This window comes from Lissotriton helveticus, chromosome 1_1 (genome assembly GCF_964261635.1).
Source record: "Lissotriton helveticus chromosome 1_1, aLisHel1.1, whole genome shotgun sequence".
Taxonomy (NCBI): Eukaryota; Metazoa; Chordata; class Amphibia; order Caudata; family Salamandridae; genus Lissotriton; species Lissotriton helveticus.
In genome coordinates this window covers 961716073-961742807 of record NC_136057.1, presented here as the reverse complement: position 1 = coordinate 961742807, position 26735 = coordinate 961716073, and the positions used below count along the sequence as shown (strand labels likewise).

The 26735-nt window shown below is 43.4% G+C and overlaps 1 pseudogene; it reads left to right on the top strand.

Annotated features, from left to right (window-relative positions):
* The first annotated feature begins 5918 nt into the window (after positions 1-5918).
* On the top strand, positions 5919-6040 carry LOC144781039 (small nucleolar RNA SNORA17; annotated as a pseudogene).
* Positions 6041-26735: the final 20695 nt, after the last annotated feature.

Sequence of the window (26735 nt, the reverse complement as noted above, 5' to 3'; positions counted from 1 at the left end):
GTCTCATGCTAGTGTCTTGGTCCTCTCAGACTGGGGCAGGTGGTTTCTGCCGCTTTCTCAGGCTGGTCACTGCTATTATAGGGTTTTAGGCCAGCAGCTGGAGGGAAAGACGGTAAAAGGCGTCCTACTCTGTTGCCATCTTGGCCATGCCCCGACTTTTGTTCTTTTATGAATAAATGTTGCCAGGCCATTCATTGATTGATCTCTGCAAACCTACCCTGGTGTTGCTAAGCAGAAGCAGATCATCCGCATACAAGGACTGCGGAGTGTCACCAAGGCTTGTTGTGTGTGATACCAATGCATCTAGCACAGGGAAGAAGTCTGAAATGTGTAACTTGAATAAGAGGGGTGCAAGGATGCACCCCTGCTTCAGACCAATGGATGTCCTCACTGCTCTTGACAGATGGGTGCCATCACTGACCTTAATGTTAACCCAGGTATCCGTATAAAGCAACCTAATTACCTTTATTAGGTTATACAGGATTCCCCACATTGGAATTTTTCCCATAGTTTATCAAGTGTGACACTGTTGAAATCTGCCTTAAAATCCCTGAAACATATGTATAGCGGCATGCCAATGGCCTTTGCTCTGTTGAGGCTTAGTCCTACTGCCATGAAGTTAGTTAGCGTATCTTGCTTTTTTATTAATCCTGTCTCGTTCAGCTGAAGCTTACCTGTGTTTGATATCCATACCTCTAGATCCTGTAGCAGTAATGTTGAGAAGTACTTGAGATCCGCATCCAGTAATGCTATTAAGCATTACTTGGGGTTAAGGCGGCTCCCCCTTTAAAATTGGATGATTGATTGAGCCTTTCCAGCTTTCTGATATAGACCCATCTGCCAAATTATATTAAACATGCCAACCAGGAAGCTGGTCCACCACGTGGTATGTTCTTTGAAGACAGCTTGAGGGATTCCGTTTGGGTCAGGAGCACAGTCTGAGAGGGATTTCTTAATAATTTTAGTTATTGCGGTAGCCATATAATTTAGCAGTTTGGTTGGATTAATTGACCTAGGAGGTCTCCTGAGGCTGTACTAGGTCACCCTCATTTAGCATACTTACTGAAAAATGTGACTTACGGTGCTTTTCCCAGCTCTCCTCGGTCATATTAGCATTACAAATTGCCCATGGGCCTTTGTTTATGTCATTGATCAACATCCAACATTTCTTTGTATGTTTAACATTAGCAGTGTGCAGGAGTTTAGCCCATAACAATTCTTGCCAATTTCTTTTAAAAGCCCATAGTTCTTTTTTCAGGGCCCTTCTCTCCTAATGCACAGAGTGTAAGCATTCTGTTAATTTTAGCTTTCATCAGGCTGATGGGTCTCTGCCCCCTTGTTCCAGCCTTTGGCTGGACATTTAGATACCAAATAGTAAGTCAGGGTTTCCCAGGCTGTTATGGAATTAGCCACTGCAAGCATGGGCCATTGCTGGTTCATGATTATGCTCACTAACCCCACTCAACTTTACTTACAGATGGTGCTCACTCTCCTGTCGATGTGTGATTCTAAAAATCCACAGTCTGATTGGTAGATTTGGGGCTCTCTAGTTGGCAGAGGTAGGTACCTTTGACCAAATAGGGACCCTTGCATCTAGTCAGGGCAAAGGGGTACACTGCTTAAATAACCCCTGCTCACCCCCTTGGTAGCTTGGCATGAGCAGGCAGGCTTATCTCAGAGGCAGTGTATAAAGCATTTGTGAACACATACAGTAACCCAGTGACAACACTTCAGATGGACACCACACAAGTTGTAACATAAAAAGAAGTATTTTTATATAGACTTAACACAAGACCACAAACAACAAAAATCCACAATGCTGTACTTCAAAAATGGTAGGATTAGCTTAGTTCTCTTAAGATGTAAAATGCGACACTTTGAGTTCAATGTACCTTAGGACGCGTAACGCTATACAGCGAAAGTGTTGCAGGGAAGGTGTTGCGTCGGTTCCTTACACGCAAGAACGGTGATGCATCGAGTCCCTACTGATGCGTAGGGGATGCGTTGGTTCTTCCCTGCGAGGGTAGGTGATGGGTTGGTTTCTTACTGCGCTTTCGTGGCCATGCGACCAGCAGCGCCGTGATGCGATGAAGATCCAGTGCAATGAAACAAAATGGCATCTTCTTCTTGATGCGACAACGATGCATGCATGCCCGACGGCCATGCGGCGACTCAATGATTCTTCAGAGCTGCGACAGACCCTGCGACACGTTCCCGGTGATGTGGCGGCATCTGATACGATGTCGATCCTCTTCTCTGGCGATGCGAGGCGCTTCGGCAACTTTGCAACAGCTGCAGCAGAGACATGCTTTCCCAGTGAGGCGATGACAGCAGCTGCGTCGGTGACACGCTTCTCCGCGGATGGGGCGGCGTCTGGTGCGACATCGAACCTCTTCTCCGACGAGGCACTTCTGCGTTGTGAAACAACAGCGGCAGTTCGGTGACACGCTTCTTCTTCGTGAGTCGCGCTTCCAGCTCCATGCTACATGCAGTCCCTCAGAAAGCCCAACACAACTGCAGGCACTTCCAAAGAACTCTTGGGGAGCTGGTGGTTGAAGTCTGTGGTCCCTGAGACTTCAGCAGGAGGCAATTTCTATCTCAAGCCCTAGGAGATACTTCACAAGTTGAATGGAAGTAGCACAAACCTTCCTTTCTCCTCTCTTTGGCAGTCAGGCAACCACTGCAGGCAAGTCCCTCACACTTAGGGATAGTTTCTCTGGTTCCTCTCCTCAGCAAAGGTTGCTTCTTGTTTCGCAAAAGGGATATAAAGTTTTGGGGTCTGGGTCCCCCTTTTTATACACTGTTTCTCTGAAGGCAAAGAGGCCTTTGCCTAGTCCAAACCAGTTCTGGTCAGTCCTGGAGTACTCTTTTTACATGACTCCTTCTTTCCTTTCACATTGCAGGGCAGGGACATTAGACACACCACAGGAGGAGGAGCCAGCATTGTGGGGGGAAGCCACAGCCCTATTCAAGTCCCAGATGCAACTCCTCCCTCCCATATACATGCAGATCTCTCTATTCAGTCCTGTGCTGACTCACCCTGTCTCCTGGAATCCCCCAGCCCCTGTCACTCAACCTCCAGGCAAGAAATACAAAACCTAGCAGAGGCAGGCTTGGATGGTTAGACAAGAAAATACCTACTTTATAAAAGTGGTATTTTCAAACACAGAATGAAACCAACTGCACTAAAAGATGCATTTTATGATTCTAAGTTCGGGCATACTAAACTCAAATTTCTACCTGGTTCCCTGAGTCAGTAAGGATTATAAGATGTAATAATCAAACTGCCCATTCTGGCCTATGGGGAACAGCTGGTCTTGCAATAGTGAAAAACGAAAATGGCTGTAATTCACACACACCAGGGCATGTCCTAGCTTTTACCTACAATGCACCCTGCCCTTGGGCCTACCATGGGGGTGACTAATATGAAGAAAAGGGAAGAACTAGGGACTGGCAAGTGGGTGCACTTGCCCAGTCAACATGACAGTACCAGACTGCACACAGGCTCTGCAAAGGCAGACCTGAGACACACTTTTACAGGCTGCTTCTGTGGGTGGCACAACCAGTGCTGCAAGTCCACCAGCAGCATTTGGTTTACAAGCCCTGGGCACACTAAGTGCACTGTACTAGGGTCTGACAAGTAAACCAAACCAACCAATCATGGGATCACTAATCCATACATCAATTTACCATAGGGAGCACTTCCACTGTGGCACTGGACAGCAGTGGCACAGTGCCCAAAGCGTCTATAACTAGCAAAAACACTGATTATAGAGTGGGAAGTTTACCATCGTATAATCTAGATAGGAGACATACTTGTCAGATGACTTAGTCCAAGCTGGCGTTGTTGTAGTGCCAAGGGCACTCCCATATATTGGGACCACATGATGACCTTTGACTATCATTGCTTTAATTGACTTTAGGCGTTTTCTTGAATGTACAACATCATTTTTCCTTGAAGATTTATTTTGTGTCTCCTTGTAGCTGCAGTGGAGAAGTGCTTTCACAGAGAATAACAGTCTTGCCTGGAACAGAAAGTGTGGGATGTGCATGTGAATGTGGAATGTACTTATCGGTCTCACAGTGTAGTGTTAGTTGCAGTGGTGCTCAAATGTGCATTATGTTTCACATTGAGAGATGAAGTGTGTAGTGCTATAGGCAGTGGTGCACAACTGTTTTTGTACATTGGGAAGTATTATGAATTTCTTACTATTGGCTTTGCCATGCCCTTATGCCATCTTGAATCCTGACTCTGTCTCGCCTGAGCTTTGCACACACAGGCAGGCCCTCAGATCACTCAAGTTGTTTAGGGTATTCATGTTCAAGGTTGTTATGGTACTTTGGGAGACTTTCGTAAGCTTCAAGGAGATGATGTGTGGATGCGTGCTTGGTAACTTTCAGAGCAGATATTGTTATTGCCAGATAAATGTGTTGGAATGTACAGCTCTGTCTTGTATTCAAAATACAGGGGCCTGGCCAGCTTCTGTCTTGATCTTGACACAGGCCAGTACCGTCAGCTCGGTAAAAGAAGAAAGGGGGTGTGGTGTCTAGAACCTTCCCCTCAGTCTGAGTAAAAGATATTAAAGGCGGGAAATCTTGGCGCCCAGAGGGGAGCTCGCTTGTGGAGCAGACATGTTGCCACAGGGAACTTGATTTTAGGGTATGATCGAAGCTTCCTGTCTGGCTGTCATGGGCTCCTCCAGCCGAGTTGGCAAGAACGCAGACAGAAAGCGATCATTGATGTGTTTTCTTTTGATTACTGACAATGTGATGTGTGCGTGTGTCTGTGTGCACATTCCAGTCTCCAGTGGTTATAATCATCTGATGTGTTTTCATTGCGATGTGTAAGTGTGTCTGTTTGTACATTCAAGTCTCCAGTGGTTATAATCATCTGATGTAGTGTATATATCTTTCTGATTTCTTGCAGTGGACGTCCAGTATATTATCTGCTTGTATTTTATTTCATGTATTTTATTCCATTCATTTAACAGTTGCAATTGCCTGCGTATATGTGTGTTATTATTGCTTGCACATATCTATATATATATATGTAAATTTATATGTTGTTTACATTTGACATCTGGGAAAGCTTTTTGTTAGAGAGTGTTGCACAAATAAAACCCCATGCTTTATTCTGAAAACAGACTTTTGATGTGACTAATTTTATGAGAGTGATATCCCTTTCCTGGTGTTTTCATTGCTTTGCCTTGTGTGTGCCTCCGTGTGGGGGTTCAGTATTTCTATTATTTGGAAGGGAAAAGCCATACAAGTGTATCGCCTGGAGGACTGCTTTGCAGGGTAATGAGGCCAGCCACCTCACATGTTTTACTAGTTTTTCCTCGATTTTGTCGCATCACTTATAACGTGGCAGACTTTGGTCCAGGAGGTGCCCTATTGCCTCAACATTTTAAAAATGTGAATTTCTTCGGTTTCTAATTATATGTGAGTGAACCTTCCTGCACGTATATTCATACTAAACAGATGCCATTCTATTCTGGGGGGTCTGGAATTCTCCAATATATGGCGGCCCTTTTGCTCCGCATAGGTCCAGTGGACGGCCCACTGAAACACACGTGGTTTTTAAATGCGCTTCTCGCCAATGCCTACTTTGCAATTTTGCTTTCAGCGGCATATGTAGCAAGGGAACTATGCAACTGAACACAGCACTGCTGCCAACATGGAATTACCGAAAGAGTGCATGTGTTAATTATTTGGAAGACTCATTCTTAATCAACCCATACACGGCCCTACTGTGTTCACAGTCTAATGTGCATTTAAATATATTTATATAGACTCTGTATTTGAATATATCCTCTGTTACCTTTATATTGGCTCGCTTTTGTTTTTGCAGATGAACATAAAGGCTGATGGATCTTCAGTGCCTCAGAGGTAAGCATTATTCAATACTTGATTTGAATCCCGCTCCTTGAGGCATTACAAACACAGCTGTGTATGTGTCTAGGTGGCAGAAAGAGGCTAGCTGTGTCTACGCTTGTGCACCGAAACAATGAGCACTCAGAATGATTAGCGGCCGAACACTAGTTTTCTAGAACAATAGTTTTCTTGTACAGTTGCACTGAAAATTCATTTTATGCAGTTGGTAACAGTAAATCAGCACCTATAATGTGCAGCTTTAAAGTCTACTCTGAAGCTACTTTTAAACCATGAGCACTCTGAATGATTAGAAGCCAGACACTTGTTTGTAGTTTTGTACGGCGCATGAATCTGTACCAAGTATCGCGGGTATCACACAACTGTAGGCTCAATTTAAAATGCAACTGGATACAATGAGTTTGAATAGCTGGAGGAACACTTAATGTGCAGTCATATGGTAAAAACACTCTAGCAGTTGGTCAACTCAGGTGCCCCGTTATCCAGCACAATATCCTCGGTGCAGCAACATCAACTGTTTCATGGCTAAACACTTATAAAGTCCCAAAGGCCAGACATATTGGCTATGCCAATGCTTGTTTAATGTTTGAAGTTGTCATGATCCTTCACCGCAGTGGTTGCCCCCATGAACAGCTCAGGAGGTATAGTCGGGTTACAGGAAAATCGATGCATGAGGTATGTGTGAAGAAACACTGAAACAGTGAAAGGACTTCAATTCTCAGAATCCTATTGTTCCTTTAAGTAGGCCAACACGTGTTTCATCGCAGGGAAACAGACTGTCTTCGGAAAACGGCGCCGGGAAACTCAAGAGGGAGAACTGCTACGACAAGGTGTACCCGCCTTTCCTGTTGGTTGACAGTGTCACGTATTTGAAGTCACCTGTCAATCCTCTCCTCCCGGTTGATACTCTGTGCTTTATTTAAGAGACTTATCCGGTCTCGGAGTGCGACTTCACTCAACCAGTGAAACTCCGGCTTACAGGATCTTTCGAATACACGTATCCGAGGTGGCCCTTGCACCTCACCTATTAGGCCCTGAAGATTCGCAGTCTGTTTCCCTGCGATGAAACACGTGTTGGCCTACTTAAAGGAACAATAAACGAAAACTCTTTTGCATCAACAACGGATTACATCCTGATTTTCCTTCCCTATTTTGTCTGAAAAACGATTACTGACAATTGATCTACTTGAAGGAGTTGGATGTTGTTCTAAACCATTTTCCCTCATATTGAGCTAATTGACAGTGTTGTTACCACACACCTTATACATACTTTTGTACAAGTGCAGGGGCATTGTGGTTTTTTCTTGCTCTAGTATGTACCAAGCTTGGTCCATCTTCGAACGGTTGTGAGGTTTTACCGTTCGCCCCATTGCCTGTACCAATTATTGTATACCTTTGTTTTAAGCTTTAATTTTACGGACACTCTGGTTGTGCGCCTTGTTATTCTGGAATACCTAAAAAAAAACCCTGGTCAGGAATGACGTTGAGTGGCAACAGGGAGATGGCGATAGGCTGAGGAAAGACTCTAAGAATTAGCGCATTTTTATCGTACGGTTGATGAATGGGTAGAAGAAATTCTTTATTTAGCCAGGGTGCAGGTTGACAAACAAGCATTTGCAATGCAATCGGTCTCACATTTACACAAGTTTAAGCTATTGGCATTGTAAATGACGATGCGTTTTATTTATGTTTCAAAAAACGAAAACACAAATAAAAGGCATTGGCATTTACAATGCCAATCGCTCAAACTCGCATAAATGTGAGACCTGTTGCATTGCAAATGCTTGTCTTTCTTGGCCAGCATTTAAGTTTGGCATTCAAGCTCCGTGCATTAAGAAAATTCCATGTGATTGCACACCCTCTTCTTCTGGGGAGATTCTTTCCATATGATCTTTACTTTTTTTTTATTATAACTGCTTTGTGTTATCGGCGCACTTGAGAATTTATTGACAGTCTTGCAAGCTTTATTGCTTCCTGCTGCCCGCTCTTAAACACAACTTTGACACTTGTGCATTATGCTGTGGACATTCTTGCTCACCTGGAATAACCTTCGTTTTAGGTATTCAGCTAACTGAATTACTTCGCCTAATCTTGAAAGGAGTTATCTCAGGATTATTTAGACGTTCTTTTTATTTTATTTGCTTGGTAATTGGATGTATGAAACAGGAGCAATGCTTCCAACTTTTGTTTGCTAAACAGCCCAGCTTTGTTTGTGTGTTGCATGAGTGAGTATCAGAGTAGGAGGGATTAGGACTGGAGGGATGCAGGTGATTGGAATTACAGTGATATCTTTGATGTACTCTTCCTTTACCTGCACGTTGCACTCACGCTGACCGGCCTTTGTTGGTAACCTCTCTCGGGGGCAGATTCAGCTACAGGGTCGTCTTGTACTGTGTGGCTGTTCATTGTTATTTTCTCCACTCTCCCTTTCCCCTGCATGTTCGCCTTGTGAGGGCAGGTCTTATTTGCCCTTCAGGGAAAATACGAAGGAAAGTGGTTGGACTATCATCTCCTCATCGCCCCCACTGACTAGAATACTTAGGTTAGTGTTTACGTTCAGGCTGACCTAACAAACCTGAGGTTGTTGACTCAGTTTGACACCGGGACACCCCTCCACATTTACAGGAGACATTTCCCTACACAGTAATAGCCTACCAGCCTCAGGGGTAATGCTACCTTCATTGTTCGCTATTTGGTTAATCTCTTCCTTCTTGAGTTTGTTACTGGGCTAATGCTTTTACCGCCTTCCTTGCCTTGTAGGATTGTCTCAGTTTCAGATACAGGCTGTTAGAAATGGGTTTTCTGGTTGGCTAGCGTATGCACCTAAGCCAGGCAGAATCCACCACTTTAGTTAGGATGATGGGATTACATTTCTAAAATAACCCCTGCTCACACCCTTGGTAGCAGTCTGGTTTATCCCAGAAACAGTGTGTAAAGCACTTGCACATAACCAACAGCAATAAGGTGAAAACTCCACAAAAGGACTGCACCAGTTTTAGAATTTTTTTAAATATTTCTCTGTGTAACAAGACCCAAAACGATAAAAATCCAATATACAGTGATTCAAATACCAATGAAGTAAAATAGACTTTTAAAACAGTTCCTTGAAGAAGAAAGCTGCGTCTGGAGCTATCAAGGTGTTGTGATCAAACAAATCCAACAGTTCTGGCCAACCGTGGCATTGCGGTCCAGCTACGGCACCAAGGACACCCATACCTTGAGAGGTGCAGGGTGTCGGACCTTGCGGTGAGCTCCGGAGGAGGGTAGTTAGCTGGTGTCAGTTACGGGAGTCAGGGAAGGAGTCATCGGGCCCTTGAAATCACACGCGTTGCTGTTTGAACTCTGTGAGTTTGAAGTCAGGAGCGCAGGCATCGAGGCTGCGGTGTGAAGTGGAGTTGTGCGTGGTGTGGTGCCCTTAGGTCACAGTGCAGGCAGCGGCTTGATGACAGTCGTCCAGCAGGACCAGGGCTGCGGTGCAAAGTGGGGTGGAGCTCATTGCGATGCTGACAAGTCACAGTGCAAACAGCGTCATCGTCGCTGGAGCGCTGTTGTTGGTAGACCCAAGACTGCAGTGTCCCACACAATGCATTGTGTGGGCCCAACAGGTCGCAGTGCAGGCAGCAATGTCGTTTGACTATCTGGAATCGATGGCGCTGGCATCGGTGGGCCAAGACTGCTGTGTGGGGTGGGGCAGTGCGTCAAGTAACCTATGAGTGGTTCCCCCAAACCACAGTGCAGGCAGTGGCGTCTATGTCAGCTTAGAACAGCATTGTTGGTGAGATCAGGTCTGCGGCATGAAGCGGGACGGTGCTCTGTGTTCTCCACAAGCGGTGTCCACAAGTCACAGTGCAGGCAGCGGTGTTGGTGGCAGCATCATCGGGGATACCAGTGTTGTGATGTGAAGCGTGGAAATGCGGGATGCGTTGACAACAGGTCACGGTGCAATCAGCGGCTCAGTGGCGTCGGTAAGACCAGGGTTACAGTGCGAAGTGTGGCGCTGCCCTCTGCGATGCCTTCAGGACACGGAGCTGGCAGGGTTACCTTTTTCCTCTGTGGCAGCTGAAACATCTAGTTACAGATGCCGGTACCCAGAAAGTGTTGAAGTCTTTGATTTCCCTGAGACTTCCAACAGGAGGCGAGCTCTACATCAAGCCCTTTGTGATACTTAGAATGCAGAAATAACAGTCCAGTCCTTTCCCTGCTTAAACAAAAGCAACAACTGCAGGCCAACCCAACAAAGCAACACCAGTAAAGGGGCAATACTCCTCCTGATAGCTCTTCTTCCTGGCAGGTTCCTTAGTCCAGCAGTAATCTAAGGGTCAGGGCTCCAATATTTATACTACATTTTCCTTTGAAGTTGGTCAAAACAAAGTTCCGCTGACATGCATAAACCAGTTCAGCCTGGCTCAGGCCAGGTTCACCACGGGAGGTGGAAACAGCTGTGTGAGAGGCAAACACAGTCCATTCAGATGCAAACCGCAACTCCTCCCACTACTCAAAATGCAGCCAGGTCTATTCAACCTGGCTATGAGTCACCCAGGAAAGGCAGGACACCCTCAATCCCCCCCCCCTTGTGTCTGTCTAGTGTGGATTCACATCCCCTGCTCCTGTCACCCTAAACCCAGACAGGGAATACTCAACAGGATGGTTAAACAAGAAAATGCCTAGTTTCTAAAATTTGCGTTTTCAAACACATAATGTAAAAACCATCTTTCCTAAAGGATGTATTTTTAAATCCTGAGTTGAGGCATACTAAACTGAATTTTTTTTATTAGCTCCCACTGGCAAGTTACCTTGGGAAAGTGTTACCAAGCAGCTCCCATGTTAACCTATGGGAGAGATAGCCTTTCAGCAGTGAAAATGAAATACACAGTATTTCACTATTAGGACATACAAATCACACCAGTACATGTCCTACCTTTCACATACTCTGCACCCTGCCCAACGGGGTATCTTGGGCCTACCTGAGGGGTGTCTTACATGTAAGAAATGGAAGGTAAGGGGCGAGCAGGTGGGTGAACTTGCCCGGTCGACATGGCAGTAAAAACTGTGCGCAGACATTGCAGTGGCACGTCTGAGAACCATTTGAAAGGCTGCTTTTGTGGGTGGCACAATCAGTGCTGCAGGCCCACTAGCAGCATTTGATTTGCAGGCCCTAGGCACACATGTGCACATTAATAGGGACTTAGTAGTAAATCAAATAAGCCAATCATTGAAACACTAATTTATAAACACAATTTACATGGAGTGCATATGCACTTTAGCACTGAATAGCAGTGGTAAAGTGTCCAGAGTATAAAACCAACGAAAACAAGGTCAAAAACAGGAGGTCAAAAGCGAAAGGTTTGGGGGTAAGCCCACTGAAAAAGCCAAGTCTAACAAGGGCCCTTCATCAATTACCAGAGCATGTTCAACTGGCCTAAGGTCGTCTGCTGGTGGGTAAGGACTCTCCACATTGGCCTCTTTCTCCCTAAAGGGATGGATTGAAATTGGGATAATAGTGTTATTGGCCCTGGGATGGGCTTTATTCCTGCCCCTCCTTGCTCGCTTCTGGTCCCTCTTCATCTGTTATATGGGTAATGGGGCTATGTCCGGACGCTGAGTAGATCCACTGAGTGCGTCCCATTGTGGGTTAGGTGTTTGTGACTTCCCCACCCTAACACCTGCTGACTCCTTGGTTAGCCGCCTATCTACTTTCCCCCTTGCAAGGAGAATCCTGATGTACCATAGGCCTGGTGACTATGGGCCATATGCATGAACACATTTTCTCATAGACACAGAATTGGCAAACCCCTTTGATACTGTTGTATTCCTTTTAATATGTTATGATCAACTTTATATTTAGTTAATTATGCATGTTGATATTTGATAATGCAGTGCCATCATTATCGTATCCTAGCAACCACTGTTGTGACTTGTAGAAGGCAGTTGGTGAGAGACAGAACTGGGAGAGCTGTGGATGGCAGATGTTGAGGTTTGCTGCACTGTAGCCTTAATAAACCCCTTTTTATTCTTCTAATTGAGTCCTTAAATTCTCAAAAATGGCGACGAGGATGGGATCAAAGGATCAATATTAGGAGAAAGAAGACATTTTAAATTGGAAATGTAATTGAAGATTGAGAGCAGCAGCTACATGTTTATCACAAACATTGAAGACCCTCAACGAGATACCTTCATCATCTTCATTGTAATCACGTTTGGTGTGTCTTTGTGAAGATTATCTGATTTTTTTTCGGAAGGAGACAAGGAAGTTGCTACCAACGACGTGAAGACGCACTGAAGGTACATTTATATTTTGCAATTGCATGAGTATTTCAGTTTTGTCGTGGCGACAATATCAGAATGCTTTTGGGTGAAGTTATACGCAGCACACAGAACCAAATCCTTACGAAGTGGTTCGGAGTTGGCGGTGCGGAGCCGTTAACAAAATCATATTGTTGGCATGTTACAGTTTAAGAAGTGCACTGTATAAAAAATCAAGTTACTTTTGGATTAGCATTGCCGAAATTTCCGTGTTAATATTTGACTTTCGTTATTGGGCATGTTTTATTACAACTCTAACGAATGTTACCTCATCTTCAACGTTACTCTTTCAAACGCAAACACCAGCGCATGCCTTGTTTTCTTTTCGACAAACACGGGAGCATTAATCAGAGTTCTTCTCCATTGCTGATCGGAACGTGAAGTAACATTCCCAGATGCCATTGCGCGACGTACTTAACCTAGTGAGTTCAAAGGTTACGTTTAACGTGCCTCCATTTTGGTGTGTATACATTTTCTTCACTGAGGAATAAGGTTCGTAGGCAAAGATCGTAGACAACGATTACATCCTTAAGGTAACTCCATATAAAGGAAATAACAATACGTTTATTCAGCTTTCAACATTGCCGCGCCACAGTTATTACAAGATTGCTCGCAGTGGTTCTTCTGCTTCCTAATAAAACAGTTTGTTTTGAAAGGTGCTGGCACAATAATAATACTATCACACTCATTCCTTATTTATAAAGTTTATTTAGCAATCATTTTGTATGCTTTTATGATATTTTGTATCACAATGTGCTTACATTAAATTTCATCTTTAGAGACAGAAAAGTTTTTTTTCTAATATGTCAAATCAGTCCTCCTCCTAAATTTTTACAAGAACCGGGAGCCCCTTGTATGTCATGGGAAGACTGGAAAGAGTCATTTATTACATATTTGGAAGCAATTGGTGCAAAAGTATATATGGCCAATAGGAAATTAGCAATTTTAAAACACCACTTAGGTGTAGAAGGCAGGAATGTTTTAAAAACTCTTCCGAAACCCATATCTGCTGTAAGAAGTAGTGAGAACAACTATTCTAATTCTGAGGATGAGGAAGAAGATGTATATGAAATTGCCATGCTTATGTTGGAGGAAAACTACAGAAAAAAACTCAGTGTCGTTGTAGAAAGGCACACATTTTTCTTGAGGAAGCACGCGCAAGGTGAAAAAATTGAACAGTATGTTGCGGCCTAAAGGAAATTAGCCACCACATGTAAATTTAAAGATCTACGTGATGAAATTATTAGGGATCAGCTAATTAATGCCATAAGTATTAAAAAGGTGCAAGAGAAGTTACTAGACTTGATGGAGCCCACGTTAGACAAAGCAATACAAATTGCCAAACGTATTGAAAATACGACACAGTATGTGAAGGAATTAACATGCACAAGAGTCAATGGGGAATCAGATTCTTCCAAAAGTTGTGAAGTGAGCACTATTGACAAAACCAGTAATAAAAAAACTGAAAGTAAAGTAGAAAAAAAGAAACATCAATCTTATGTGGCTGTCAATAAAGTATGTTATAGATGCGGTAGCAACACACATTCGTCCGACGCTATTCATTGTCCTGCAGCAAAGAGTAGGTGCTACAAGTGCAAGAAGATAGGACATTTTTCCAGAGTCTGCAAAGCTACCAATGCATTTCAGTCCAAATCTAATGTGAACGTTATTTGTAATGAACCTACAGTTGAATTTGATGATAGTGAAGTTGAAATTTATGTCATTGAGGATGTTAATGATGTAGGTATGAATACAAGTGATGAGTACAAACCCCCTAAATGTGATATATGTGTAAATGATACAACAATTCCCATGTGGGCGGATTCGTGTTCACCATTTACACTCATTGATAAACAGGTTTGGACAAAATTGGGTTAAAAAACGCTACAAACTACTAATGTCAGTATTGTGGGCAAAAATTACCAGTAGTGGGTTATTTTTCAACCAAGATTGAATTTCAGGAAACTGATGCCAAAATCTATGTAGTGGAGAAAGGGAAGTCACTGCTTGGATGGAGGGAACAGAACAATGTAGACATTATTCTTAACCCTAACCATCCATCCCAAGTATTACTTACTGAAACACAAGATAGTGATGTTTGAACTACAACATTTCCTAATCTTTTTGAGAAAGAACTGGGTTGTCTTAAAACATTTAGACATCAGATAATTTTTAAAGGAAGGAACCATTCCAAAAGTACACAAAGTAAGGAATGTCCCAATGGCATTAAGGAGTTCCCTAAAAGAAGCATTAAATAGATTATGCAAAGAAGGCATAATTGAGCCAATAGAGGCATCAGAGTGGTTAAGTCCCATTGTTATCGCACGCAAACACAATGGAAATATCCGCATGTGTGTGGATTTGAGAGATTTAAACCAGTGCATATGGGTTGATCGCTATCCCTTACCTCATATTAATGAGATGTTATCGAGCATTGACAATGGTACATTTTTTTCCACTTTAGATTTGTCAAGTGCTTACCACCAAATTTTATTACAACCTGAATCTAAGCATTTGACATCTTTTATCACACCGGAAGGAGCATTTCAATTTATTCGAATGCCTTTCGGTCTTGCTTCTGCTTCAGCAGTTTTTCAGAGAGTTATGCAGAGCATTTTGAAGGGTATTCCCAATATATTGGTTTTCCAAGATGACATATTGGTTTGGGGAAAAGATACAATTGAACATGACAATTTATTAGAAATAGCACTTGGTAAATTAGAACAAGCTGGTTTAACCATAAGCTTACAAAAATGCAAGTTTTGTAAAACAGAGGTAGAGTATTTACGCCATTCCTTATCGTCAGAAGGAGTCAAACCCAAACTCAAACTTGTGGAGAATTTGGAGAAGGCGCCTGTGCCACAAGACAAGGATCAGCTAAGATAATTTCTTGGTCTAGCTGAGTACTACTCTAGATTCATACCTAACTTTTCTACTTGTGTTAACCCCCTTAGAGAACTCATGAAAAAAAAATTACGTTTTGTGTGGTCTGAAAAATGTCAATGTGCATTTGAAAATGTAAAAAGTGTTGTTGCAAATGCAATTTCATTGAAACCGTTTAATCCTAATGACAAAAGTATAATAGTAACTGATGCTAGTGGTTATGGCCTGGGTGCAGTATTGATGCAGAGACATGATGGCAAAGAACGTGTAATAGCTTTTGCTTCACAAACTCTTAAGGGGGACGAAAGCACATATTCCACTATTGAGAAGGAGGCTTTAGCATGTTGGTGGGGAGTTCAACATTTTATTGTGTGGGGAACTAGTGTTGATTTGCACACTGACCACAAACATTTAATTGATATATTTTCCACTTCTGGGGCAGGCAGGGCCACACCATGAATAGCAAAATGGATCTATCGATTGCAAAAATATAATTTTCGTTTAAGGTATGTTCCTGGTGTGAGAAACCTCCATACTGACTGTTTGTCTCGCCTTTCGGTTGCCAAGTCTCAAGATGATTGAACTAATTCTGAGTCTGATTATTGGATTGTGGCTGAGCTTTCAGATGTATGCCATGTCATTGAAGAAACCAAATGGAAACGTTCCATGATAGATGATGTGTGTATGAAAAAGGTAATTGATAACTTGTCGATTAGTGATGGTTGGAAACTTCAAGAGGACACTGTACAATACAAGGAAGTGTGGGAGGAACTATCTATTAGGAATAGTATTTTGAGAAGGTGTGACAAGTTAGCGTTTCCAATTTTTTTAAGACCTAAATTATTGGAACTTTTACATGAGAGTCATGGTGGTATGACTGCTTTGAAGAGGAAGGCTAGAGAAGATTTTTGGTGGCCAGGAATGGATAAACATATCAAGAGATTTGTTAGAGATTGTTTGGCATGTTCACGCAGTGATAAGTCTCACATTATTCAAGTCCCATTCACCGTGTAAAATTTCCTGTACAGGCGTGGGCAAAAGTTGCTATGGACATTTGTGGTCCATTTAATATTTTGGGAGTAGGTAACAGGTATGCAATTGTTTTAATGGATTACTTTTCCAAATGGCCGGAATTTACTTTTGTGCGTGAGGTGAAATCTAGTAATGTAATTGAATTTTGTGAAGAAATATTTTGCAGAGAAGGATGTCCATCTGAGATACTGACCGACAATGGTTCACAATTTACTTCTAAGGAATTTGCTTATTTTCTCATGAAATGGGGTATATAAACATTGCAAAACCCCAGTATATCATCCTTGGGGAAACCTTTTAATTGAGCGCTTTAATCGTGTGATCGGTGAATGCATTCAGATGGATGTACAAAACAATGGATGTTGGAAAAATGAAGTGAAAAACGTGTTATCCAATTATAGAACAACTCCTCATTCGGTAACAGGTGAAACCCCTTTTTGTTTATTGAAAGGCAGGGTACCCTGCTCTGTTGCTGTGCCTGCTTGGATGGGAAGAAGTGGGAGGAAGGTGGTAGATGAAGGTATGTTAAGGATGAAAGTTGAAAAATATAAAGATCGGTGTGAACAGAGACACAATGACAAGCTAGCCACACAACCCAGACACTTTGAAGCTGGTATGTATGTAAGAGTAAAATCTGATATTATTCATTGTAAAGGCAGCTCTAAATATTCTGATCCAAAGGAAGTGAGTATCGTCAAAGGGGATTTGTTGAAGATGGCTGATGGAAAATGGTGGAACACCAATTGTGTAACCAAATGCAATGATACAGAAGTACAAGAATGGTCAAAATCCAATTCCTCCAATGAGTATAATCAGACAGCAGTTTTGATGGGAGTTGCAAATCCCAACAAAGATGATTCTTACTGTGGTATGAGAACCAGTAAACGTGTTATCAGACCTCCATGTAAATTACAAGATTATATTTGTCATTAATGTTCATAATTATTTTAGGAAAAGAGGATATGTTGTATTCCTTTTATATGTTATGATCAACTTTATATTTCATTATTATGCATGTTGATATTTGATAATGCAGTGCCATCATCGTATCCTAGCAACCACTGTTGTGACTTGTAGAAGGCAGTTGGTGAGAGACAGAACTGGGAGAGCTGTGAATGGTAGCTGTTGAGGGTTGCTGCACTGTATCCTGAATAAACCCCTTTTTAAGGCTCGGCCTACGCCCACGAAGTGGGTGGAGTTTCGAGCTCCTAATGTTAAAGAGAAAAAAAAGTATCTCTAGGGCTTTGGCCAGACACATTCCTTAGTGTGTTATGTCATCTAGCCAGTGATTCGTCTTCGCTGTGGTGTCTTTTTAATAGCCTTGACGTGATAGGCTAAATGCAGTTTTCATCCGCCATGTTTGGCATTTTTTGTGCGTGTGCGCGCACAGAAGTACATTAATTATAATTAGGAGCTGTCAGGGTGCCTCCGTAAGTGAATCCAGATGGCCGGGCGCGTTCACCATTCAGCAGCGCTCAGCACGGGCAAGATTACCAAAATGAAACTCTTGGCAGGGCGCGTGGAATTGACATTCCTTTCTGAGAGAAATCAGAGCGCTTTCGTCTGGAGGGGCAGTTCAGCGGTGCAGGGGAGGCTTGCAGCCCCCACGCTGGCGGTAGCCACTGCCAAACAAAACTTCTCTGGTTCTTCACCAGCCTTTTCCCAATAAAGAGCAGTTCTGTCTGATAGCTTTGTTTCGCACTCCAAGTACTAAATGTGTTTCCCCATTACTGTCCCCATTAATGTGTGTTTTGTCGCTCGTTTGTTTAGCACTTAATACCATTAGACCGTTTCGAAGCACTAGATCTGCCAAGAGAGATGGACGAGCGAAACACTCATTTGTGAAAAAGTGATATATGCGCTCTGTTACCCAGTCTGCGAGGCGCTCTGATGCCAGTCAGGGCCTTGTCCGCTCTATTGAAAACACACAAATACATGAGTCACTTGGATGCCTGTGGGCGCGCGTACCCTGCACACATCAACATTGCATCCACACATCGCAGACCAGCGGTCACCTAGCCTGACCCCAGCATGCGTGCTCCCAGGGGCCGGGTGCCAAGGCGCTTTCCCTCGAGACATTCGAAATTGCAGATAGACCAGCGCTGCACAGGGAGACACATTCCAGACACGACAAAGCGCTAAGAGGCCGCGCCAGCGGTAGATGTTTTCTCTATACATACCCCACTAACGTATTGTGGCACAGTGTTCTATAGATTGAGTGTAAATACAGCCCCCCCTTCCCCTCAGTTTTCCGTAACTGCCTGAGTCAGTTGTATTCTTGTTCGACAGAGTTTATAACGTAGCAGTGCAAGGATTTTTTCCGTTATAAACCTTTATACAAAGTTGAAATAACTCCCTTCTGTCCCCAATTATTAAATACAATCACCTGACCTTGAGACTAGACGTTGTATAGTGGTAAAGTACACGTTTTCTTTGGGGCTAGTGAGAAAATTCCAAGATAAAGCAGTAGGCGCAGGCGCGCCGCCTGGGCTACAGGGGACGAGGTTGAATCTGGCAGGGAATAATCAGCATCTCATCTTTACAGAATCGGTAAAATGAGAACCAAAGAGTTAGGTAAGATCAACACTTGTTATTCAGGCGCTGAGAGAAAATGCCTTGCGTGTATTGTGCAATGTGTACGTAGAGCTGTTGAAACGATGCTGCCTATAGTAACTAACATATTTTATAGGAATAGTGTTTTTTATTTTTTGCTGAGAGTGTCAGGTTTCCCAAATACACGTTCGCCGATGTATTCATCCAATCGCATCCATTTTCATTTTCTGCCCAGGGGAACAGATTCTTAAGAAAGTGGTGGATTTGTTCTGGCCCAGTGAAGTTTCTCTTCGGTGGATCTCGAGTGTCTCACTCTCCTCTGGAATGTTTTACCCACACTAGCTGACATAGTGTTCATACGTGTGCAGTTCTTTGATCAGGCTGCCTCGCTGTGCCCAGTAGTATGCACACGTGTGGCGCTGTGCAAACAAACACGTTCCAGCGCACGAGACGCCGTCTTGGTTCAGAAACCTCCCCCCTCAGATCAATAGTTACTAGACTGGGCCTAGATGACCCTCAGCGCCTCGTACAACTCACAAATCAACACTCTAGTGGCACCTTGGGAATGGGGACACACTTGGTACATGTCGGCGGGCTCGGGCCCTCTGAGAACGGAGTTCACTTCCTGCTCCTCTCCAAGGGGCACCTTGCGCCGAGGAGGTCACAGCCCCGGTCTTTCCCCCTCTAAATCTTTTTAATGGGAAACGTTTGGTGGTAATAACAGCCATTCTATACATTAAGGGCATTGATGCAGTTTAACTGTAAAGATCACCTTCACTGTGTGGGCAATCATTTACACCCCCCTTTTTTATCAATATTTAACGACAGCTTTAAGATTGATTTGTGGAGCATCGGGCCACTTGGGAGAGGTGAAGGGGGGGCGGGGGGAGGGGGGGTAGCGGTTACCTTCCCACCCCAAAGCTTCTGAAAAAACATTGGTTAGTGGTCTGTTGACGATTTTATGGACAGTGGTCTGTGTAAAGGAGGCACGCTATCTCTTTATTAATTGAATGTAACAAGTGTATGTTTTTATCTGCTTTTTTGATCATATATATATATATATATATTTATAATACGAGAGTCTGTGTTCTCACTAGTTTGTCTCATATTTTTTTATGGCAAAACTTTATTCTCTCCCTGTGTTCAACAACAGACACTCCCCGTTTGCATGTATACTGTTTTTATTTGTAAATTGTATTTATATAGCACTTACTACCCCTGACGAGGCCTTAAAGCGCTTTCCAACAAGTACCACGCTACTCCAAAACCCAATGTTAGATGCAAATAGGTAGATTAGTAATATGTGATTCCCTTGCCCCTGTAGGATTGGTTGTGGTAAGTGTTTCGAGTGTGTGCTCCTGGGATCGCGTGGTCAGGAGAGAGATAGATTGAGGTGCATCAGTAAAGAGAAGCAGTTATTGGGAGTGTCACATGTGCGCCTGTTAGTTGGAGTCACTGGGTACGAGGAGGGAAGAGTTTGGAAGGGAGCTTGGCAGGTCATATTAGTCTGAAATGTTTGGGATCAGTCAGAGGGGAAGGAGGGCTGAAGAGGTGGAAGGATTTGTTGAAGCACTACAGAGAGATGTATACATGTATACAGACATACTTACTCACACATCTAACTATGTACTGCAGATTGAGTGCAGTTTGAGAGTGCAGAGTCCAGTTTGAGAGCGCAGTTTGAGAGTGCAGATTGAGAGTGCAGAGTGCAGATTGAGAGTTGAGAGTGCACGTTGAGAGTGCACATTGAGAGTTGAGAGTGCAGTTTGAGACTTGAGAGTGCAGTTTGAGAGTTGAGAGTGCAGTTTCAGAGTGCAGCATGAGAGTTGTGAGTGCAGTTTGAGAGTTGAGAGTGCAGTTTGAGAGTGCAGTTTGAGAGTGCACTTTGAGAGTGCAGATTGAGAGTGCAGTTTGAGAGTGCAGAGTGCAAATTGAGAGTGCAGAGTGCAGTTTGAGAGTGCAGAGTGCAGTTTGAGAGTTGAGAGTGCAGATTGAGAGTGCAGATTGAGAGTGCAGTTTGAGAGTGCAGTTCGAGAGTGCATTTTGAGAGTCCAGTTTGAGAGTGCAGTTTGAGAGTGCTGTTTGAGAGTGCAGTTATAGAGTGCAGTTTGAGAGTGCAGTTTGAGAGTTGAGAGTGCAGATTGAGAGTTGAGAGTGCAGTTTGAGAGTGCAGTTTGAGAGTGCAGTTTGAGAGTGCAGTTTGAGAGTGCAGTTTGAGAGTGCAGATTGAGAGTGCAGATTGAGAGTGCAGAATCAGAGTGCAGTTTGAGAGTGCAGATTGAGAGTGCAGATTGAGAGTGCAGAATCAGAGTGCAGAGTGCAGATTGCAGTTTGAGAGTGCAGTTTGAGAGTGCAGATTGAGAGTGCAGAGTGCAGATTGAGAGTGGAGAGTGCAGATTGAGAGTGCAGATTGAGAGTGCAGTTTGAGAGTGCAGTTTGAGAGTGCAGTTTGAGAGTGCAGTATGAGAGTTGAGAGTGCAGATTGAGAGTGCAGATTGAGAGTGCAGATTGAGAGTGCAGAATCAGAGTGCAGAGTGCAGATTGCAGTTTGAGAGTACAGTTTGAGAGTGCAGATTGAGAGTGCAGAGTGCAGTTTGAGAGTGGAGAGTGCAGATTGAGAGTGCAGATTGAGAGTGCAGTTTGAGAGTGCAGAGTGGCAGTGAGTGCAGACTGAGTGCAGAGTGACAGTGAGTGCAGACTGAGTGCAGAGTGACAGTGAGTGCAGACTGAGTGCAGAGTGACAGTGAGTGCAGAGTGACAGTGAGTGCAATGTGACAGTGAGTGCAGAGTGACAGTGAGTGCAGAGTGAGTGCAGAGTGAGTGCAGAGTGAGTGCAGAGTGACAGTGAGTGCAGAGTGACAGTGAGTGCAGAGTGGCAGTGAGTGCAGAGTGACAGTGAGTGCAGAGTGACAGTGAGTGCAGAGTGACAGTGAGTGCAGAGTGACAGTGAGTGCAGAGTGACAGTGAGTGCAGAGTGACTGTAGAGTGAGTGCAGAGTGAGTGCAGAGTGACAGTGAGTGCAGAGTGACAGTGAGTGCAGAGTGACAGTGAGTGCAGAGTGACAGTGAGTGCAGAGTGACAGTGAGTGCAGAGTGACTGTAGAGTGCAGAGTGACAGTGAGTGACAGTGAGTGCAGAGTGACTGTAGAGTGAGTGCAGAGTGAGTAGAGTGAGTGCAGAGTGACAGTGAGTGACAGTGAGTGCAGAGTGACTGTAGAGTGAGTGCAGAGTGAGTGCAGAGTGACAGTGAGTGCAGACTGACAGTGAGTGCAGAGTGACAGTGAGTGCAGACTGAGTGCAGAGTGACAGTAAGTGCAGACTGAGTGCAGAGTGACAGTGAGTGCAGAGTGACAGTGAGTGCAGAGTGACAGTGAGTGCAGAGTGACAGCAGAGTGACAGTGAGTGCAGAGTGACAGTGAGTGCAGAGTGACAGCAGAGTGGCAGTGAGTGCAGAGTGACAGTGAGTGCAGAGTGACAGCAGAGTGACAGTGAGTGCAGAGTGACAGTGAGTGAAGAGTGACAGCAGAGTGACAGTGAGTGCAGAGTGACAGTGAGTGCAGAGTGACAGTGAGTGCAGAGTGACTGTAGAGTGAGTGCATAGTGAGTGCAGAGTGACAGTGAGTGCAGAGTGAGTGCAGAGTGACAGTGAGTGCAGAGTGACAGTGAGTGCAGAGTGACAGTGAGTGCAGAGTGACAGTGAGTGCAGAGTGACTGTAGAGTGCAGAGTGACAGTGAGTGCAGAGTGACAGTGAGTGCAGAGTGACTGTAGAGTGCAGAGTGACTGTAGAGTGCAGAGTGACAGTGAGTGCAGAGTGACTGTAGAGTGAGTGCAGAGTGAGTGCAGAGTGACAGTGAGTGCAGAGTGACAGTGAGTGCAGAGTGACAGTGAGTGCAGAGTGACAGTGAGTGCAGAGTGACAGCAGAGTGACAGTGAGTGCAGAGTGACAGTGAGTGCAGAGTGACAGTGAGTGCAGAGTGACAGTGAGTGCAGAGTGACTGCAGAGACAGTGTGTCAGGGTGCACATTGTGTGAGTGTGCAGAATGAGTGTGCAGGGTAAACCGTGTGTGACTATGCAGGGTGACATTGGGAGTGTGCGGGTGAGCAGTGTGTGAATGTGTAGGGGCAGTGTGTGAGTGTGCAGAAAACACCACAGACACATACACCACACACACATAACGCACACACAAACCACACACCTCAGTCTCTCAACACCACACACTTGTCACCACTCAACATAACACACTCACCACCACACTCACTCCCCAGGCTCACCCCCACAGACTCACCACCACACACTCACCAGCACACAGAAAACAACACACACAACAACACACCCCCAGCCGTCAATGAATGCTTTCACCATGCACAAACACCAACAACCATCATCGATCTGTGCACGCTTTTACCAAGCACACACCCACCAGCCGTCAGTGCACCCTTCCACCAGGCACACACACCTCCAGCCGGCAGTGCACTTTTCCACCAAGCAATCGCAGTATGGTACACTTTACTTTCAAACATATTCATATAAAGCACAGCATGCCACCATTGGTAAAATTACAATTCAACCAACATACTTCCACTACACACCACATGCACACACTCCATAACACATGGCAAAAAGACATTGGCATTTACAATGCCATTAGCTCAAACTCAAATAAATCCGAGCCCGATTGCATTTCTAATGCTTGTTAATTCTTCTAATTGAGTTCTTCATTTCTCGAAAGATACATATGGCCCTATATGTTTATCCGATGTAGTGCATATATATTTGTACTCAAACATAGGCCTTTGGTGCGGGGTTAGCTTTTACTTCTACCAGTATTCCCTCAAAAGTTTCTGGGAATTTCACCAACTTGTCGATCCCCTTCTAGCAAGAACAAATGGTGACATTGTTTTACTTATTCGCTTGCACCCATGTGATCAGGGCTTTTATCTTTTCAAGCTGGTTATTGATACCCGACATAAAGACTGCCAAGAGGTATTGAGTAGATTCACCTAGATGTCCAATTTGATTGCGTGATAATTTAGGGCCATTATTGTCACTTGCATAGGAATGTATGACGTTACAACGCATACATTCACAACGCATGCCATCACAACGCAACTTTTACAACGCAAAATCCATTACAACGCATGCCATTACAACGCAGATGCAATTACAACGCATGCCATTACAACGTAAGTATAGGTAAGAATTTTATTTTATTAATATTAATTTAATTTTAATTCAATTACAAAAATTGTTTGTTAATGTATTTAAATTAATTGTATTTAATATATTTTAATTTACTATTCTAACTCCTTAGGGGTGTAATAGTAGGGTAAATGTTGGATAGTGTAGGGGTTAAAATTACTATTCTAACTCCAGGGGGGTTTAATAGTAGGGTAAGTGTTGGATAGTGTAGGGGGTAAAATTACTATTCTAACTCCAGGGGGGTGTAATAGTAGGGTAACTGTTGGATAGTGTAGGGGTTAAACTGACTATTCTAACTCAAGGGGGTGTAATAGTAGGGTAAGTGTTGGATAGTGTAGGGGTTAAAATTACTATTCTAACTCCAGGGGTTTTAATTTAAATAAATTAAATTAAAATTAAATGTAATTAAAATATTAAAAATTATTAAAGTAAATTAAATTATAATTTAAAAAATATCAAATGTAACTAAAATATTATAATCATTAAAAAGAAATTAATTTACATTTAAAAAATAATATTAAATTAAAAATAAAAATATTTAAAATAATTAAATTAATTTTATTAAATTGAAAGATTAATATTTAAATTAAATACTTACCCATACTTACGTTGTAATGGCATGCGTTGTAATAGCATCTGCATTGTAATGGCATGCGTTGTAATAGCATGCGTTGTAATGGATCTTGCGCTGTAAAAGTTTTGTTGTAATGGTAGTGCGTTGTGAAAGTTGCGTCGTGATGGTTGCTTCCCCTTGCATAGAGCTCAATAAAGCTGCCCACAATTTGTTGGTGTCAGTCACCCTTTAGGTGGTGCCATTATGTACTTCTGCCCTGCCCTTTGGTTACAAAGTTGTGGAGTTGTATAATCATCCTCCTGTATCTGCACAGGTCAGGTTTTGCTAATACTTTGTCTGCCATCCAGCAGTTCAGGCCTGCAGATTTACTGCTCTTAGGCACTGGGAAATAGCAATAGGTGGGCTCGGAGCATTTCAAACCTTTTAGGCTGAGCTTGCAACCCTGCACTTACACATGTGTTTCTGCAAGAGATATTCAGGCATTATACCAGTCCGCTGAACTCTCTACTCCCTCAGTAGTATGGATGCACGGCGCTTCAGCAGCCCGCTCCTCCATGGTCGGCAGAGGTGGAGGGGGCTGGTTCTTTAGAATGACTATACTAGGTGACAAAGGGATTTGAGTGGTCTTTTCCTTTGTGGCCACGTTTTTTCCATCACTGGTGGTGCCAAAAGCCACATAGCTACATGATCTTAGTTTGGGGGCAGTGTCACCCTCTTCAGCAGGCTGAATATCACTTGCGCCAGATTTGCCAGCTGGGACTCTTCCATCTCTGGCTTTTAATTGCGCCTTAAAAGAAGCAGTCGGATCTTTAGACCATGCGTGAATCTGACTGTTTCCAGGATTTCCTTGTCCAGTGGACTCCCAGGACTCCCTGGGGCATCATTGCTCCTCTCTGTACCTGGTTACAATTATCTGGTGGAGAGTTCTTTGCTGTTGCCCCTTTGATTCCTCTTTTTACCACGGTCTCCCCTATCTTCCACTTCCTTTTATTGAGCCCCGGGGCCTGTCCTTTCATTTTGTGCTAATGTAGGAATGTTAGATATAAGTGTTGCTCCTGATTGCAAATTGCACACTTATTTTGTCGGCAGTTATTGAGACCTTTGGTTTTTAGGTTGAGCCTGGGCAGCGCATGCGCTGCTGCGAGGCATGCAGTAGTGGAGTATGGACTTGAAGCCCTGCCCACTCTCCGCACATATTTGTAATTGGCTTGTGTCATTTTCCTTCATAAACACTGGCTTCTGATTCATTATTAGGCTTGTTAGTCCCTCCTTGGTACTGCATTGTCTGTATTTGTTAGCTCCCATAATGACTGGACCTTTTACTTGTCTTATTACATGGTCTGCTTTATCTTGGCCCTCAGCACTATTTTTTTTCATGATTTGCCCCTGTTCCACCCACTACTTTGCAGCACGCATTTTATTTACTAATGGCGGTCCGCTTTAACTATAGCAGCTGCTTTTTATTACTTATTTATTTTAAAAGCATGGTCCACTTTCAATATAGTGGCCACGCTTACTTATTTATTTTTATTTACTAGCACCCATGCAGCGCTTTCACCTTCATAGAGGCCCTGCACCCTTTTTTACACAAATCGTGTGTAAAGGAACATGCTGGGCCAAAATTAAAGTCAAAATGCAGCATGGGCGCCCCAAAAAAATCTGTTTGTCAAGTTGACAAACCGATGCTTTTTTTTTGTCAAAGCTCCCATGCCGCGGTTTCACTTTAATGTCGGACGCGCCTCTTTCTTTAGTTGTGGCTTGTCTAAAGAAAGGGGTGCAGCCTTCATGAATGTGAAATTACCAAGACAGGGTCTGGGCTCACTGGCAATAAGGACAAGCCTCACATTCAATAACTATAAACCAAAACGAGCACCAATATTGCCACACTACTTAAACTTGGATCTTGGATGATCGCTCGAATTACTGAACCAAACAGTAATTCTCAGGAAATGCTTTATCCGGAATTAATCCAATGAATTTTATTAATTTTGCGTCCAAAAAGTATCAATAAATGCATTTATTGATACTTTTTGGACGCAAAATTAATAAAATTCATTGGATTAATTCCGGATAAAGCATTTCCTGAGAATTACTGTTTGGTTCAGTAATTCGAGCGATCATCCAAGATCCAAGTTTAAGTAGTGTGGCAATATTGGTGCTCGTTTTGGTTTATAGTTCATGAATGTGAAAGCGTCGCATGGGTGTTAGCAGTTTGCAACGAAATAGGTCTTGCATTTGCGAGAGTTTAAGCTAATGCAGTGCCAATGGCTCAAACTATCGTAAATGCAAGACCTATTG